Source organism: Mastomys coucha, unplaced genomic scaffold, assembly GCF_008632895.1.
Source record: "Mastomys coucha isolate ucsf_1 unplaced genomic scaffold, UCSF_Mcou_1 pScaffold5, whole genome shotgun sequence".
Taxonomy (NCBI): Eukaryota; Metazoa; Chordata; class Mammalia; order Rodentia; family Muridae; genus Mastomys; species Mastomys coucha.
The window spans coordinates 118,386,127-118,403,313 of record NW_022196911.1 but is presented as its reverse complement, the minus strand read 5'-3'; the positions used below and the strand labels follow the sequence as shown (position 1 = coordinate 118,403,313).

Sequence of the window (17,187 nt, the reverse complement as noted above, 5' to 3'; positions counted from 1 at the left end):
AAGAATATCTAATTAAAAAAAAAAAAGAAGCAGCACTTCAGGCAACAAGGACAGCTCTCCTGTGATTGGAAAAACTCCGTTGGTTAAAGAAATTAATGGAAACAGCTTATCATAGTATCAAGCTGAATTTATGCATCTGGAGACCTGGCAGTGGTCTATCATTCTCTAGGAAGACAGTTAGTCCCACATACACTCTCCAGCCAGAGCCGACTTTCATGGGGGATTGTACAATGTTCCTGGCACCCAAGAAAGGCCAGATGCCACATATGAAAGGGCTTGAGGCCAAGCAATGAGCTCAGGATGAAGCGCTGAGATGGAGGTTGTGGCTAGGGGTAGAAGCAGGGCAGGTCCCCAGCAACAGTCACAGCTTACAATTAAGTCACAGCATTCAGCAGCCTCCTGGGGTATGTGCAGTGAGTACCTCTAGTCACAGCATTCAGCAGCCTCCTGGGGTATGTGCAGTGAGTACCTCTAGTCACAGCTTACATTCAGCAGCCTCCTGGAGTATGTGCAGTAAGTACCTCTAGTCACAGCATTCAGCAGCCTCCTGGGGTATGTGCAGTGAGCACCTCTAGTCACAGCATTCAGCAGCCTCCTGGGGTATGTGCAGTGAGCACCTCTAGTCACAGCTTACATTCAGCAGCCTCCTGGGGTATGTGCAGTGAGCACTTCTAGTCACAGCTTACATTCAGCAGCCTCCTGGAGTATGTGCAGTGAGCACCTCTAGTCACAGCATTCAGCAGCCTCCTGGGGTATGTGCAGTGAGTACCTCTAGTCACAGCTTACATTCAGCAGCCTCCTGGAGTATGTGCAGTAAGTACCTCTAGTCACAGCATTCAGCAGCCTCCTGGGGTATGTGCAGTAAGTACCTCTAGTCTTACAAGGTCCAACCTGCTGTCTCTGCATCACAGCCTCTGCTGCAACCCAAGGAGACATTTTACCTCCCTTGGACTCTACATTACCAGGAAAGGCAAAGGGAGAGGCTGTGGTAGTGAGCAGGATAGAGCAGCCTACACAGGTCACTAAAGATTAACACTCCTACACTCATCTACTGCCTAGGGCCAGACCTTTGTCTCTACTGGAGACTATGTCCTGTCTTTCTTTGGCAGCCTTGCCTCCCACTCCAGACCATGTGGGACCTGAGTGCAGTAAGCTTGTGCCAACTGGTTTGGGAGCTCTTCGGAGATGAAGCGGATGAGACCCAATGACATGTGAAACCGGAGCCTGGGGAGATGACAGATGGCCAAACTCCAGTTTCAGGGGTTCTGACACCCTCAGGCAGACATACATGCATGCAGGCAAAGCACCAATAACACCAACAGCCAGCAGGTGGCAATGCAGAAGCGTGAGAAACAGCGGTCAGGGTCTCATCAAATGATTTTTCTTTCTCTTCCTGCACAGCTGGCTGCTGCTAAGGTTGTCCCTTAATCTTTCTCATAGCTGGAAAGTTTGGACTTGGGCCAGGGTCAGAGGAAGGCTGTGGCCATGGGAGAGTGTCAGAGGATACTGGAACTTCAGTCATCCTCCATCACTACTTCAACGGTATGTTTTCTCTTCCTTCCTGCATATGAAGATCAGTGCTTCAAGTAGAAAAGGCATTAAACAGCCTGGTCAACTTCTAGCTCCTGCTTCATAAAGGCAGACGCGGAGGTTAGGAGTTGGTCCAGGGAACTCCAATTGCTGCTGGAAGCCACATCCGGGGTCAGTGTCCACCAGGCCTCTATATGTGAGAATGTGTGTGATATGGTATGTCTTCAATCTGTGAGCGTATACACATGATATGATATGTTCTGTGTGTAAACACATGTGCCAGATTTCTTTGCATGTATTTCTTGCCATGTATGTGTCAGGTATGATCTGTCTGTGTCCTGTGGTTGTGTGTATTCCATCACTTCTGTATTCTTTAATATTTAGACAAACTTCTTCTCACCTGTACAATGTAGCTGCAAGCCACTTTATCTACTTATGAGGAGCAACAGGTCCTGGCTGGCACCTAGCCCTTCTTTCAACTTTTTTTTTTTTTAGCATTTATTTATTATGCATGTATGCATGTGCATGTATATGCACACTTCATCGTGTGCATGTTGAAGTCAGAGGACAATGTGTGGGGATCTGTTCTCCCCTTTTACCATGTGGTCCAGGGGTCAAATCCAAGTTGACAGGCTCGCCATTGAGTCTGTATCTTTACCCACTAAACCATCTCCAAGCACTGCTTCACTCCAAGCACTCCACCTTTCTTGTTCATTCCTCAGATACACCCCAGTCTGGCAGGAAGCTTAGGTGCCATCAAGAATTCCCATGAGATATTAGGGGGAAAACAACAACTGAAGTGGCTCCTGGAGCCAGTGACTTGCTGACCACTTGGATAAAGTATCCTCCCCATTGCAGATTCAATTGGAAATATTCTTCCCAAAAGCTCACTCCAAGTAAGACCCAGACCTTTGGAAGCCCCTTATGAAGAATAAGGAGCCATCTATTTGTCTGTTGCTTCCTAAGAGTCCTCACGAGGATGATGGAGATGGTCAGAGCCTGTATCTTAGTGATTGCAGAGCAAGTGGTGGTATGTACTTCAGAGGCTTTCCAAGGACTGTAAGTGAAAATATACTGGACAAAAGGCTGGCCCAGCATGGGTCAAACAAGGCAGAGAAGAGTTCTAGGCCTGATCAGTGCTGAGATGGTGCCTCCCTACTTTCATTCCTTGAAGGCCCTCTGTCCTATGACTTTACACCCCAGGACTCCAATGCCATTCCTACTAACCAGAAATTCTGACCCTCAAATGTTCCTCTGTTTCCACAACAGCAGAGATGGCCCACACTTGGCAGAAAATTCCTCAGTAGAAACCATATGAACATTTTTCCTGGAGCCCAAAGGTGATTCATCACAAGAAAGACTCCAGCAGCACTCCACCCATCTAGTCCCTTGGAGGTTGACCATGCTCAGGTTGCAATATAGTCCCTGTGACCAAGACTCAAATGCTACAGGTGATCTTGTGTTTGTATCTAGGGCTTTCTGCTTCTTGGGATCTGGCAGGGTACTTGGGCTAGCATTGGGAGGTAGGACATTAAGACACCCAATGACCTCATTCAGGAGAATTTTGAGGGCTTTTTAAAGTGGAGGTGACTTATACCAATTAAACCACCTGGCTTCAGTGATCAACCCAGTTTCCAGTTTTCTTCCCTCCTCAAAGGTAGAGTTGAGACTCACCTTCTAAGGAAGGCTTGGTCTTTTCTGACAGATCTATCCTAAGCTTTCAAGAGCCCAAGACCCAATTAACCATCTAATTAGCACCTAAAAGACACTAGTCACTGTAGAGTTCAAGAACTGTGATTGTGGTGTGCCAGGAACCAGAAACAAAGATTAAATATATGTTTATCTTATCTCAAAGCAAAGGGGTATGGAAAAAACCAGAATCCAAGAATATACTGTGGAGGCTAAGGTGAAGAGAGAATGCTTAGGCAGGCTTGAAGGAGAGTGGAGTAAGGATCTAGGAGTAGCAGGGAGATCCACAGAGCAGAAGGAAGAAGAGCAGAAGGTGAGGGAGTGGGTAGGAGGGACCATAGTGGGTAGAATCACAGATCAGGAAAAATGCAGAGGTGGCTAGGGCAGTGAGTGGTAGGTGGAGTCACAAAACAAACTGCAATGGAAAGAAATGCTGGGGACCTCATCCTAGTAATTCTCTTAATCTTACCTAAGGAATAGGAACAATAATGCCCATCCCACAGCTTTGCTAGGAGAATGTGTAACAAAGTCTCTGGCACAAAGAATGGACTCAGGAACCATTACCAAGCCCAAGCTCCACTGAGCCAACACTTCCAGGTCCAACCATGCTGATTCAGCCCTCACACTACCAAGTACAGAACTGGGACCTACCCTCAGGCTATGCTCTGAATTTACTTAGCCATGTCCTAGGCACACCTGCTGGTGCCTAAAGCCAGGATAGAGAGATTTGAAGAGAATGAAGAAAACAACCTTCTGGAGTTATCCAGTTGTATGTGGACATGAGCATGGATGGGGTCATGGATAGTCAAATGTATGGGACATTCCTGTCTGAGCATGTATGCATGTATAGGCGTATATGCATGGGTGTACATGTGTACAGGCTATATAAGAAAATGAATACATATGTACCTGAGGGCAAGCTCATGGTGCTCCTAGGCTGGGTAAGCAAGAAATTCTTCTTCTGAAAAATCCCAGCCAAATAGAGGGTCTGGAACCTTGGTTCTTTTGACAGTTAGAACCTGAAGCTCAGGGCACAGAGTCCATAAGCCTCTAGAAATCTACAAAAGCATTGAACCTAGAGAGAAATAACTTCCACTGGCTCAGAATATAAAAGAACATTAGTTTTGATCTCTATGATTACACCAAGATTTCATTTGGGGGATTCACTATAAAGTATGCGTTCCTAAAAGCCCCTCCTCTGTTTGCTGACTGTTCACATCAGCACTTATCCAGCCAAGGGAACCAAAAGGAAGAGTCAAACCAGGCTGAGCAATCTCCAGCCCCAGCCTACCGCAGCAGCAGCTGGCAGTTTTACCTGTCCTCTTAGGGACATCACTGCAGTTTTTCTAACACTTCTCATTCAAGCTAATTTTCTAGCAAGCTGGCTATCTTGGACTATCCTTTCATGGGCTCTTGGCTGACCCTTCTACCCCATCCTAGAAATGGAAACCTGAGATCAGAAAGTTCTAAGGGCCCTCAGGTTCCAGGTAGATGAATGAGCTGTCTCTGCCCACAGAACCCAAACCCAGTAGAAGCCACAGGCTCACTTTCCTTAGAATATATGGTAACCTAGTAGTCTGAGCTTCTAAGGTCTCAGCACCTGTTCTGCTAAGCTAGTACAAACCAAGCAAGCTTTCAACACAGTAAAATGTGCCAGCTGTCTTGAGTGACTTTATAGAACATTGTGAAACTTCAGTGACCACACAGGCTTTGCTTCTTCACAAGTTAAACAGAAGCCAGACCATGAATTGTCCAAGCTATACAGGCAATACCCATAACCTCTCAGGTAAGGGTGAGCATGTGCCTAGAGGAAGCTTGAAGACTGTAGAGTATCCACACACACATACATGCCCCCCCCCCAGATCAGCTCTGGTTAGTCTGAATTCAGGAAGCAACCACAGCCTTCAAAAGGTATGGAAGTCACAATGTTTTGCTTCCTTGGGCCTGGGTATAAGGTAAGGTGAAGAACTTCCAAACAGCCCAGAAAGAGCACAAAACCCATGGACTGTCCACATCTTCCTGTGACTGATTCATGTGTTTCCTGTGACAGCCACAGCAACATCACATCCGTTCTGAGGTCTATTTTTAACTGACTTATGTATTTCTTATATGAGGAAGGTATCAGCTCATTTCTACAAGACTTTTGCAATGTGTTTACGTCAACAATATTGATACCATGAGCCAGGATGGAGCCATTCAGGCCTTCAAAAATCATGCAGAATTTATGAAGTAAGAAGTGTGAGTCAGGCTGGGCAGTGGTGGCACACGCCTTTAATCCCAGCACTTGGGAGGCAGAGGCAGGTGGATTTCTGAGTTCCAGGCCAGCCTGGTCTACAGAGTGAGTTCCAGGACAGCCAGAGCTGCACAGAGAAACCCTGTCTCAAAACAAAACAAAACAAAAAAAAGTGTGAGTCAGGGTTGTAGACCACTCATTTTGAAAAAGGAAACTCAGTTGTCAGGTCCTTCTGACTAGTAAACACATCCATTTTGAGAGAGAATACACTGTTTCTTTAAATCCTTTCAGAGATGCCATGGAAGAGAGTTTGTGGCTTGATACTGGCTCTACCCACTAACAGTTGATGACCTTGTATAGGTAGGCAGGGCTTCTGAACAAGAAAGGAACTAACAGCTAACTTTCTGGGCCCTACAGAGCTTCCTGGGGGCCAGAATATCTTGAGGGCATATCTCCCTTTCAAACAAATGTGCATTCAGGCCTGCATGAACATTTAGGTCCAAGTCAAGCCTGGGGGACTTGTAGAGTGTGTCTGTCAGTGCCCTGGGTGGCAGTGGCCTGAGGGCATCAGGACTGTCCCACTGGCCTGATCAGTGGTGCCTGTCCTCTTAGCACCAACTCTAAGCCAGCTCCAGACAGACTCCCTTCTCTTCTGTGGTCTCCTTGCATGCTCTCAGCAGGAGGCTGCCTACCAGCCTTTGAACAAGCTAGGGGAAGAGGACAACAAGCTAGGGGAAGAGATGCAGAGGCTCACAGATGCCTCCCTAAGGCTTTGTAAAGTTGGGCTTGAGATTGTGTGAGTTCTTGATAGGCCTGAACAAGAAAGGGCAAGAAAATAAGCTACAGAGTAGAAGTCCACCTGAGGTGAGTCTCTTGTCAGAAGGCTGTCCCTCAATGCCTAACCATCAGGGAGACCATTATGTGCCTCTAGAGCCCAGAGGTAGTCACAGGACTAGAAAGGCCTGTGAAGTAAACAGAGTTTCCCCCTCATCTGGGTGCTATAATGCCTAGCACAGTAACAAGGAGCATCTTGTGGACTCTGCTTAGCAAATGAGAAAGCTAAGACTCTGGGCTATACATCTTCAAACCTGCTCTTTGAGCCCCCGCCCCCAGCAAACATGGTAGTTTCCATCTTGGAAGCCCCTAGACTGGCCAAAGTCTGAGTCTCTTAAAGCCCTTGGCAGCCCGAGGCTTATCTCTGTCCCAGGACACTAGGATGGGAGGGCCGTGAGTGGTATAGGGCCGTGAGTGGTACAGGACCGTGAGTGGTACAGGGCCGTGAGTGGTACGGGGACCAAACTAAGTTCTATGTTGTTCTCACCAAGTTTCCTAGAGGCTTTGAGAGATTCGGTTTCTCCCTTTGCTTTCCTCTCTGCTGGAAGAAGTAAGATGGCCAACCTAGTAAATGGTTGGAGGCAGGACCTGAGCCTGTTGGTATCCACCAAAGCTGAGAAACCATCTGAAGTATTCACCAGACAGTATTGTTTTGTTCGGTACAACCATGTACTTGGAGAAGAAGGAACTAGAGGCTCAACCACCAGCCAACACTCAGCCTTAATGCAGGCTGGACTCCAGCCCAGGAAGCTGGCCCCAGTCTCTCCAGCCCTCTAGGCTATAATTTGTGTCCTCCAGGGCTCAAGATAGCTAAGGTTTAATGTGGAAAAAGTGGTTCCACTCTGTCTCACCCCATACCCCAAAATAAACTTAGATTAGGGACAAAAAGCATAATTATAAAACTTTTGGAAGAAAACACTAAATGAAGTCTCTGCTCTCTCAGGAAAGCAGGCAAGAGGCAAGCTCCAAAGCCTATAGGAAACAACTGACTAATGTGGATATATATATATATATATATATATATATATATATATATATATATATGTATATATATATATATATATATATATGTATATTACACACACAAACTTCTATGTGGAAAAAAAAAAGCACCATTAGAAAGGTATATTGGCAGCATCAGCAATGTAAACACAAAGTCTGGATACTCATTGTACACATAGATCTCCCACAAATCAACAGAAAGAAACAGGCTCCCAACAGAAACAGTGAAGGATAAACATGCAAGAGGATAGAATGGATAGGAAAAATATAAGACTTCTCTGTTCATCATAACAAAACTTGAAAAATGTTTAAGGACAAAAGGCTGGGATAGATACAAATGGCCATGGGGAAGCAAATTGGAGCCTCATCAGGGATCTGGAGATCACATTAGTTCTATAGAATGACACCTGTGCAGAGGTTGTGTGACATGAAGGTCTGAGAAGTGCTTTCCTTTCCAGGGAAACCGGGGCCTTGGGGGGTTTGGGTGAGGAGGGTGGTGGTAGTACATGATACTGGGGTGGCCATCTTGGACTGCAAGTCCTTGTCTGGCTGCCCTAGGAGATGTGGACAGGAGAGTTTGGTGAGGAGACCTTCCCTAAACTCCAAGGAGCCCTGTCAGCCTACTGGAGACACAGGCTGGTCAGCTCAAAATAGGGCATGGTGGCTGGCCTGGGATGTGTGGCTGCAGCATTCTTCAAGAAGCAGTCTCTCACACCCCATCCAACTCACTTCTACTGTTTAAGGGTCTCCCACCACATCCATTCCAGGCTAGACCCCCACACCCAAGACTTTCTTCCCCTTGGGTGGTCAGCCTTCCTGTACAGCAGTGTCATCTCTCCTTGTCCTTTCTGCACCCAGTGAGCTGAGGGTGGTGGTATATACAACACATTGGAATGAATAGGTTAGCGTCTGCCTTCCAGAGAGTCCCTCCCTCTAACTTTTTTTCCCAACATAATATTTTCATTGATTCTTTGGGGATTTCACATCTATACCCCAATCACATTTATTTCTCAGTCCTTCCCTGTCCTCCCTTCACCCTTATTACCACCTCCTCAGGGAAAAAAAATTATATATATTCATATATATGTACATACATGTAAATAATTATATATTCATAGTCATTCACTGGGTCATGGCCAAATGAAACTGTCTTTTCCCTCACTCATCCCTGTTGGAAGTCATTTGACACCCCAGTGTCCTATCACAGTTTTTTAAGAGTTCTCTCTGATGGCTTCCTTGGCTGTCACTGTTGGGGCCAAAGGGGCTATAGAGATAGGGTTCTCACAGAAGCCCTCTTTGTTCATCTTTCTCAGTGTGGCTGAAGTCGTAGATAACATTGAGAAAGTAGCTTACTTCCTCTTTATGAACAGTGGGAGCATAGATTAAGGGCTTCTACACTGTTTCTGGCATCAGCACAGACTTCAAGCAGAGCTCCCAGTTACAGTAGGACCACAGACTAGATAAGACACCTCTAATGAAGCTGGAATCTCAGATATCAACATGGCTTCTGGCTACAGAATAAGCCACAGACATCTGTGGGGCATTCAGTGGCAACACTGGCCACAGACATCAATGCAGACCCAGCTGCAAAGGACCACAAGCCCAAACTTGGCCCTCACAAGGCCAAGCATCACCATGGACCCAGGCGGCCACATCCATGCCCTGCCCTCAACATCAACATGGCTTCAAGCTACAGCACAGACCACAGACACTCCAGTAGCCTTCAGTGGTAGCATGAACCACTGACATCAACATAGACCAAGACATGGCCCCCAGCAGCAGCCCAGACCAGGTCACCACTATCATCTCAGGTGGCAATGCAGACTACTCACATCAGTATAGGGCAGCGTGGCCTATGGACAGACATGAAAATGGATTCAGGCTACAGCACAAGCCATGAACATCTGCATGTAGTCACGTGACAACATGATTCTCGGACATCAACCCAGACCTAGTCCACATTATGGCCACTGACACCCACACATGATGGCCTTTAGCATCACAGACACAGTGGTGCTTCAGGAAGGTCTAATCTAGAAAGTGGACTGTTCATCTTGGTGGCCTAGTATCCAGGCTGCTTGTTTGGGGGCTGGGTCTGCATCTGTTTAATCTCCAAGCTCACCAGTTCAGCCTCTCTACACAATGCATGTCACTCCACTCCTCCATCACCCATTCTCTGCTCACTGTGATACAGCTAGGTAGCATGTGTACCTAGCCCAGCTGGCTTCTGGCTTCTGCCAGGGCAGGCCCCTGCCCTAATTTTATTTGTGACATGAGCCAGTAATTTAATACAGATGCCTCTGAAAATCATAGCTGGATACATGGGGTGGACGGTGGTTGCCCACAAAGGGCTCCTATCTTAAGAACCAGGAGTGAGGTCTGAAGGGTCTCTTGTCCCTGGGGAACAACATGGATCCTTCCAGGGTCTCACCTTTGCCACAGGGACTACATGCTGGAGCCAACATCCATGCTGTGGCATCTCAATAGGAGAAGGAAGAAGTGGTTTGGGGACAAGTCTCACTCACATTAAAGCTATCTCCCAGCTTGGGGCTACTGCTCTTCCTCATTATACCCAGTTACTGCAAATTTCCACTGCTAAGGAGGAACCTGGGCTCACCTGATTGCACCATGACGTTGTATCATCATCCTCTCCCTCCCCAGTTCCCACCTGAGCTTAGAACACTCCTGGAAGTCTCCTTCTCACGTAGATCTGTATACCTCTAGAGCACCTACCTACCACAACCACTGGCTGTTGCAGGCAAGGCTTGGACACAGAGGACCAAGGATCACATAAAAGCCTTGGCACAGAGCTCACCTAATGAAAGCTGTATCCTCCTGTACCCAGTCTTCACTTATCCTGTTCTGTTTTCTTACAAAGCATTCTTTTCTTTTACACTCCTCAAACAAGACATGATTTACTGACATGTGTTTGCTTGTTCTCCGTAGGGTTCCCAGTAATGAACAGTAAAGGTGTCCAGCTCGAACACCTTAGAGCTGAACACCATAAGGCACTCGCTCACTGAAGTGTCCTAAGAGAAGCCAGCCCTGAATTCCAGAGTGTCCAAAGGCAGATAGGATCCAAGCCTAGCCTCAAATTTAAAGCCTGAACATTAAAGAACAAAATACTACTTGGTGAATGTCGACAGAGCACAAGTCTCACCCCAAACCAAGGGAGACCTCTCTTCCCCAGCTGAGAGCCTGTCTACCAAGAACAACCACAAACTGGGATCATTTCCAAAAGACATGGTCTCTAGTTTCCTACAGGGGCCAAGGCTGAGGGGATTGACTAAGAGAACTGGGAAGGCCCCAAGATGAGGTTGGGGAGCACACTAGGCCACACTGCCTGAAATGGAAGGTTGCTAGGAGAGAGGTATGGATGTCAGGCCCCCGATTCTGTTCCTAGGCATCTACCAGTATGAGAGCCTCCATCCTGTGCCAGGTAAAGAAGTCATCCTGGATCCTCACAGGCCCAGGTCACAGCTTTTCGTGAGGAGCTTGCTAGCATCCTTACCCTGAATCAAGCCTCTGTGTGGTATGACCAGCTCATACCCACAGTGCTGAATTCTAACAAACTATAGTTCCCAACTGTTTCCAAATCTCTCCACATTTCTGCACGGAGAACATCTTGGATACCCTGTCCCAGAGAATACTACTTCCTGCCCAATGGGGCAAGATCAGCAGCTCCTCTTAGCCATGACACACTAAATGAGAAAAACTCAGCAGGGACCCACTCTGACTTCTACCTCTTCCTTCTTAAATGGCCTGAATGTGCTTCCTGGCTCCTAGGGCTTGGTGAACCACACTTAGAATAGTTGCTCAAATACCCAGACAGCTTACACTAGAACTGTGTGTCTCCATATAGGCATAGGCCTGGTGGCAAGTCCTCTTCTAACTTGAAGACTTTGACCCTTACCAGAAAATGACACCTGGAAAGACTCTCTATATCTGGACCTTGGCCCAGTCCCCAACCATAGATCTCCCAGCCCAGTGGTTAGGGTTCCTGACACACCCAAGTCTCTCCCACAGGGTCTGTTATGCTAGCAACTCAGAGCTCAGGGGCATGTAGGCCCACTAGCTCTGTGTTCCTGGGGGTCAGTAAACAGTAGTGGTCAATAGATAGTGACACAACAACAAAGGACCAAGAGTATTCGAGACATTAGAGGCACCACAGTGAGCCCTTCACTCTTTAACACAGACACATGAATTCATCTGGCCAGTTAGAGGACTTTGCCTCTGTGTATAATAGAAATCTGTTGAAGACACTATAAGGACATTCATTCACTGTTCTTAGAGGGGCTGCTGCTTCTTCTTCTTTTTTTTTTTTTCTCCAAGACAGGGTTTCCTCTGTATAGCACTGGCTGTTCTGGAACTCCCTCTGTAAACCACTCTGGCCTTGAACTCAGAAATCTGCCTGCCTCTTCCTCTGCCTCCCAAGTGCTGGGATTAAGGGCATGCACCACCACTGCCTAGGGAAGGGCTGCTTCTACATACACACACACGCACACACACACCAACTCTGCAAGGGCTTGAGAAAAAATGATTATTATTATGATCTTAGTGATAGATACCATAAAGTCACACCATGTGGCAGATTTCACATAGGTTTATTAAGGAGGGGGTATGCAGAGCCTACCTCTGGACCAGGTTGGAGATAAAAAGGTAGGAAGAAGAGGAACTGGCCTTTTATAAGGAGATGTGGCATATGTGCAGGGGGAGGTTAAGTGACTTGCGGCGACAGTGGGAATGTGTCCCATTTGGCAACTAGTGATAATGTATCTGTTGTCACTGGGTCCCTGGGGCAGCCAGTGGAGATGCTTGGTTGCTAACAACTGTGAGGGACAGACAAGTCTGACCTTTGTTCTTTCCTTACTCTGATCAAGGGTCTACCTAGCCTTAAAGAACTGACAAAACATAAGGTCAGCAGCTTGTCAGAAGATTATCTGCTGTAACCTAAAGAGATACTGTGAATGTTCGGTATCTTTCTCTACTTCTTGGGACCAGAACCTGTGTGCCTGGGGCTCCAGACTCCCACCATGTAGAGAAGACAGTCACTGGGAAGGGTTTCACATCTCCCAAAAACAGGCAGTGGGGTAGAGTTCTGAACTTAGCCAAACTTGCTTGATACATGAGAAGTCTTGTGGTTTTCACTTCAGGATACCCACATAAGTTAGAAAGTAGGAATCTGAGTATATGAGAAATAGCATCCCCATAATCCCCATATATGCATGGGAGGCTCTTCTTCTGGCCTTATGTCCTATCTGCTTCCATACAGCAATAGAAGGGATCCTCCAGGCACAGTGTACTGCTTTCCTCTGCCCCCACTTCTGAGCTTTTTCTCTAAAGCTGTTTAAGGAGAACATATATGCATATGCAAGCATATACGTGTATACTAACAATGCAAACAATGCATGACCTCTAGCTTCTTACTCCATACTCAGCTGGAGAGAGAAAGGGGGGGCGGAGAATATGCCATGACAGAGCCATGACAGAATACTGGCTTTCACCCCCAGCAGCAGAGCATGTTAGGCTGTATCTAGATGCCAAAATGCCAGGATCAATTTAGGATCTGAGCATCACAAAAGAATCCTAATATAACTTGATTAGTTATAAGTGGGTGGTTAAGGATGGAGACAGATGTATGCGTTTGCAGGCATGTGAGACTATATCACCTGGGGATCTGCCATCATGTCTCCAGCACTGGCCCTACTTCTGAGAGGTACTCAGTGGACCAGATCTACCAGAAACTCTCCAGAGGCCAGTACTAAGCAAGCTAGAGAAAGCTGTTAAAGGAGAGGCATTTGAACCAAAATCTTCAGTCCTGGGTATAGCTATTAACTACACCTTATCCATAGCTGCTCAACTGTTTATGGATGGGGCCAAGGCAGAGTAGCTGCCCAGTGCACTACAGCTAGTGGTTCCTTGTCCATCTGCACTCAAACCAAGTACCAATCTGGCACATTCTTTCTCAGTAACCACTAATTCTGGTATGACTGTAGAATTCACGTCCATCATTAGTGTTCAGAGGAATACACCATCATGCCACCAAGCTCTTTTCTTGGAGTCTATCAATAGAACCAGACTTTCTTTTCTGAGATCAGGTTCTCAGAGTGGACAAGTGTGTTTGGCCCTTTGTCCAAAGTCTCCCCTGACTCTATGGCATGAAACCATCCTCTCCAAGTTACCCAGGTAGATGCCTTGAAAGGTCTTTGGCCTCAGCCTCATCCCACTGATTCCCCACATTCCTATCCATTGGCACTGTCCACAGAGAGGCAGGCACTAAATCAGGAACATGAGGACAGGCATTACCCAGGAATGAGGTTGAGTCAGGAGCTTATAATCTACAAGTGTCACTCTCACTATAGGCTGTGTCCTAATCTATCTGCTGCTCCGCCTAGGGTGACCTTTGATCTTATGGGTGGGGTCCCCTCCTAGCATCTTGGTCCTTCCTCTTCTGAGTCTCTAACACTATTCTTGGTGTGGACAATGAAACCAGGGTTTCCTCCTTTGACCCACATAGCTCTGCCTCATCATCTGCAGAATGGCCTCCATCGAAGGTTGCCATTTGAGTTGCTTGTGTGGCTCACAGATTGGGATTGATGGGAGAGCAGGAAATGATGAGCTTAGCCTTTGACAGGGGAGCTGTGGTTATAGAAGACAGATGGTCAGTGGGCAATACTGTAGGGTTGAAGGTGAACAACTCACTGCAATGTTCATAGATGAGCAGGAGAAAAGGAATCATGCACAACAGGACAGATAGACTTTAGGAAGACAGGAAGAAAGATCCCTGTGTTGATATTCTGTAAAAACCAGAAAACTGCTGTATAGTGAAGGAAAACATGGGATTTGTCCTAGTAATATTAGCCATGTGACTGTGAATAAATATCCAGGCCCCAGTTTCCTGATTTTCAGAGTGATCTATTTATCTAGTATTATAGTAAACACAAAATAACCTTCTTTAGGTGATCTATAGTCACTTAAGAGGCCAAAGCTTATTCTCATTATATACTGCACTAATACTGCACATCACTGGGCAAAGGCACTGCTCCATAGAGTACCCAGTCAGGATAGAGGACCGTATATAGAGAAGGGTAGCTTGTGAAGCTCAGTACCCAGTACCCAAGAGTCTATCAGTGAGGCTGGATAATAGCTTTGGTGGAAGAGTACTTGAGGAGACCAGGGAAAGAGAGGAGCCTAACATTAGAAAAACAGGAGGCTAGGGCAGAGGAGACACAGGGTCTAAATGGTCCTTCTAGATCAGGGTAAGGTGACCTGCAGTGCCTGAGTTTCATATTTTCATCATCATAGGGAAAATGGGACTCCAATCTGGCTTCAACTTGACTAAAAATAATAAAGTAAAATGCTACACTTATATGTCTGGCCTATTGGAGATGTGAAATGAGATTTTGTTTGCTTTGATATGTGCTTAGGGCACCAGTAACAAATGAAACAGCTTACTCTAGCACTCTACAAAGGTAGACAGAAGAGGAAGCAGGGAAGCTCTGGGCATGTAACCCAAAGCAGTCTGAATGCAGCAAAGTATCAAGCCAAAAGACAATACAACTCACCTCGGGGAACCCCATTGATGCCTATATGTCTCAGTCCTTGCATCATCTTGGGAACAGCTGAACTGTACCAACAAACAGGTGGGACCCTGCTGCCTGGTCAGGGCCAATCTGCTTAGCTTGAGCCAAAGTGTATACATCCATCATCAGCTTTGCAAACAGCTTCCAGGACTGTGAGCAAAACAATCCCAACCTTATTTTCCACAAGCACCAACAGATGTTTAAAATTGGGGAGGAATCTCTAGACTAAAACATTTCTCAGGCAGGGCCTCTGGAATAGCTCCAGGGAGCTGCACGCCCATGGCTTGTGCTGTTGTTCTAAGCCGCCCTTCACACATCAGGAATGTCAAACAGAGCTGACCTCAGCACCCTGAGAGCCCCACTCCAAACAGAGCCCTGGGCTGTACTCTCCAACAGCAGGCAGACTCTGGAGTGTTTGTCTAATTTAAAACAAGCTAGTTGGATGGTGTATTATTTCTCCAACCAAATAATATTGAAGCTGCAAGCACAACCATCTCTATTGCTTCTGTACTGCATGCATCCCTCAAGCCGGCTCAGCGTATTTAGCAAGTGGAAAAGAGATGATTGTTTCTCATTTCACTGAGAAATTAATAGGAATCAAAAAAGATTTCCATGTGTTTCCTCCAGGCATCTTTTCACCCCAGCCAACTCTGAGAACACACCAAGATCAGCACTTCCCTGACTCAGGAGCTTGACAGTAATCCTCTCCCAATCTGGGTCCCTCCACACCAGTCATGACTCTATGGGGTCACCATACAAAGCCTACAGGCTTGGCCACTGCCTGTCTCTGCCCTTTTCTAGGAACAGTCAAGAAGATACTATTGTTATCTTCACATATTCTACACTTTTCTTAATCCTTTCCCTAAGACGTTATCTCTTTCATTACACACACACACACACACACACACACACATTTTGCCGGGCTCATGAGTGGCCTACCAGTTGCCAAGTCTGGGCATCAAATCTTAGTGTTCTTTCAGCTTATCAGCAGCTTCCCACACAGGGCATCATGCCCTATGGAAAATGAGTTCTTCCTCAGCTTCATTTCCAGGCCCATTCTTTAGTTGTTCGCGTTACCATGGTCCTGTATTATTTTCTTACTTCTGCTAAAACAAACCATCGTTAGTGGCTTCAAACGATTTTCAAAAAACTGCACATGATCTTATGGTTTTGAATAACAGAACTCCAAAAACAGCTTCTCTGGGTAAAACTCAGGATTTAGCAAGATCATCCTCCTCCTAAAAGATCCAAGTGAAACCTTAATTCTGGACTTTCCCAGCTGCCCATGCTTCATATTTCATGGTCCCTCCCTCCATTTGCAAGCCAATCTCATCCCTCTGACCTCTAATTCTGCCCTTAAATCTTCTCTGGTGCCAATAGTATTGTTCCCTTTTTTAAAGATGTTGTAACTCTTTCAGAACCATCTCATCATCTTTTCTCATTTGTATCTGCAAAACTTCTCTTGACATATTACTCAACATCGTCACAGGTTTGGGGATTAGGATGTTGGTTTCTTTGAAGATAATTGCTACGCTGATCACAACCTGGCCTCCAAAATTTTATACACAAAATTCATTCACATCATCCCAGCATCTATAAAAATCTAACCCACTGTAATACTAAGTTAAATTTTACAAAAGTCTAAGTATAAACCAGTTTTAAACTCCCAAACTTCAACAGTCTGGAGTACAGGCCTATAATTCCAGCACTTGGAATGTTGAAGTAGGTGAATTTTGAGATCAAGGTCAGTCTGGGCTACATAATCAATAAATATGAGGTATATAAATTAGTACATAAATATTTTAAGTCTCATCATCTCAGTCAGGAGTAACTAAGGTTCTAGGTATAGTCTATCCAGATGTACAATATTCACCATTCACGAGCCTGTGAGGGACAGTTACTTGCTCCAGTATGGCAATGTAGCAGGCACATGTCAACCTTCCCATCAAGAAGCAAGAAAGTAAGAGAAAAGAGACACCTACAAATGTCTAGACGCAGCAGATGTTTGAGCATTCCTATCTTATTTTCTTTCATAGCTAGACACAGAAATGTGGGCTCTTTACTCCCCAGGCAGGTCCTCTTGTCTCCCTAGTTCCACCAAGTCTCCAATATCCCCACCCAACATACTCAGGTTCAATTCCCAGGACCTACATGGCAGCTCACAACTGTCTATAACTCCAGTTCCACGAGATCTGACACCTTCACATAGGCACACATGCAGGCAAAACACCAATGCACATAAAATAAAAACAAACAAACAAGCATACACTCTCCCAGCTGTAAGGAGAGGTCAGAACTTTGGGGCTCCTTGATCAG

General features: G+C 46.1%; 1 long non-coding RNA gene across 1 annotated transcript in view; it reads right to left on the bottom strand.

Moving 5' to 3' along the window:
- LOC116077361 overlaps positions 1-16,116 on the bottom strand; it is an 18,524-nt gene extending 2,408 nt beyond the window's left edge. Inside the window, exons 1-2 of the long non-coding RNA XR_004113216.1 lie at positions 15,811-16,116; positions 14,854-15,021 (exon numbers count right to left, since the gene is read on the bottom strand). This is a non-coding gene — a long non-coding RNA (uncharacterized LOC116077361). The remainder of the gene's footprint in view (positions 1-14,853; positions 15,022-15,810) is intronic.
- Between the last annotated feature and the right edge of the window lie 1,071 nt (positions 16,117-17,187).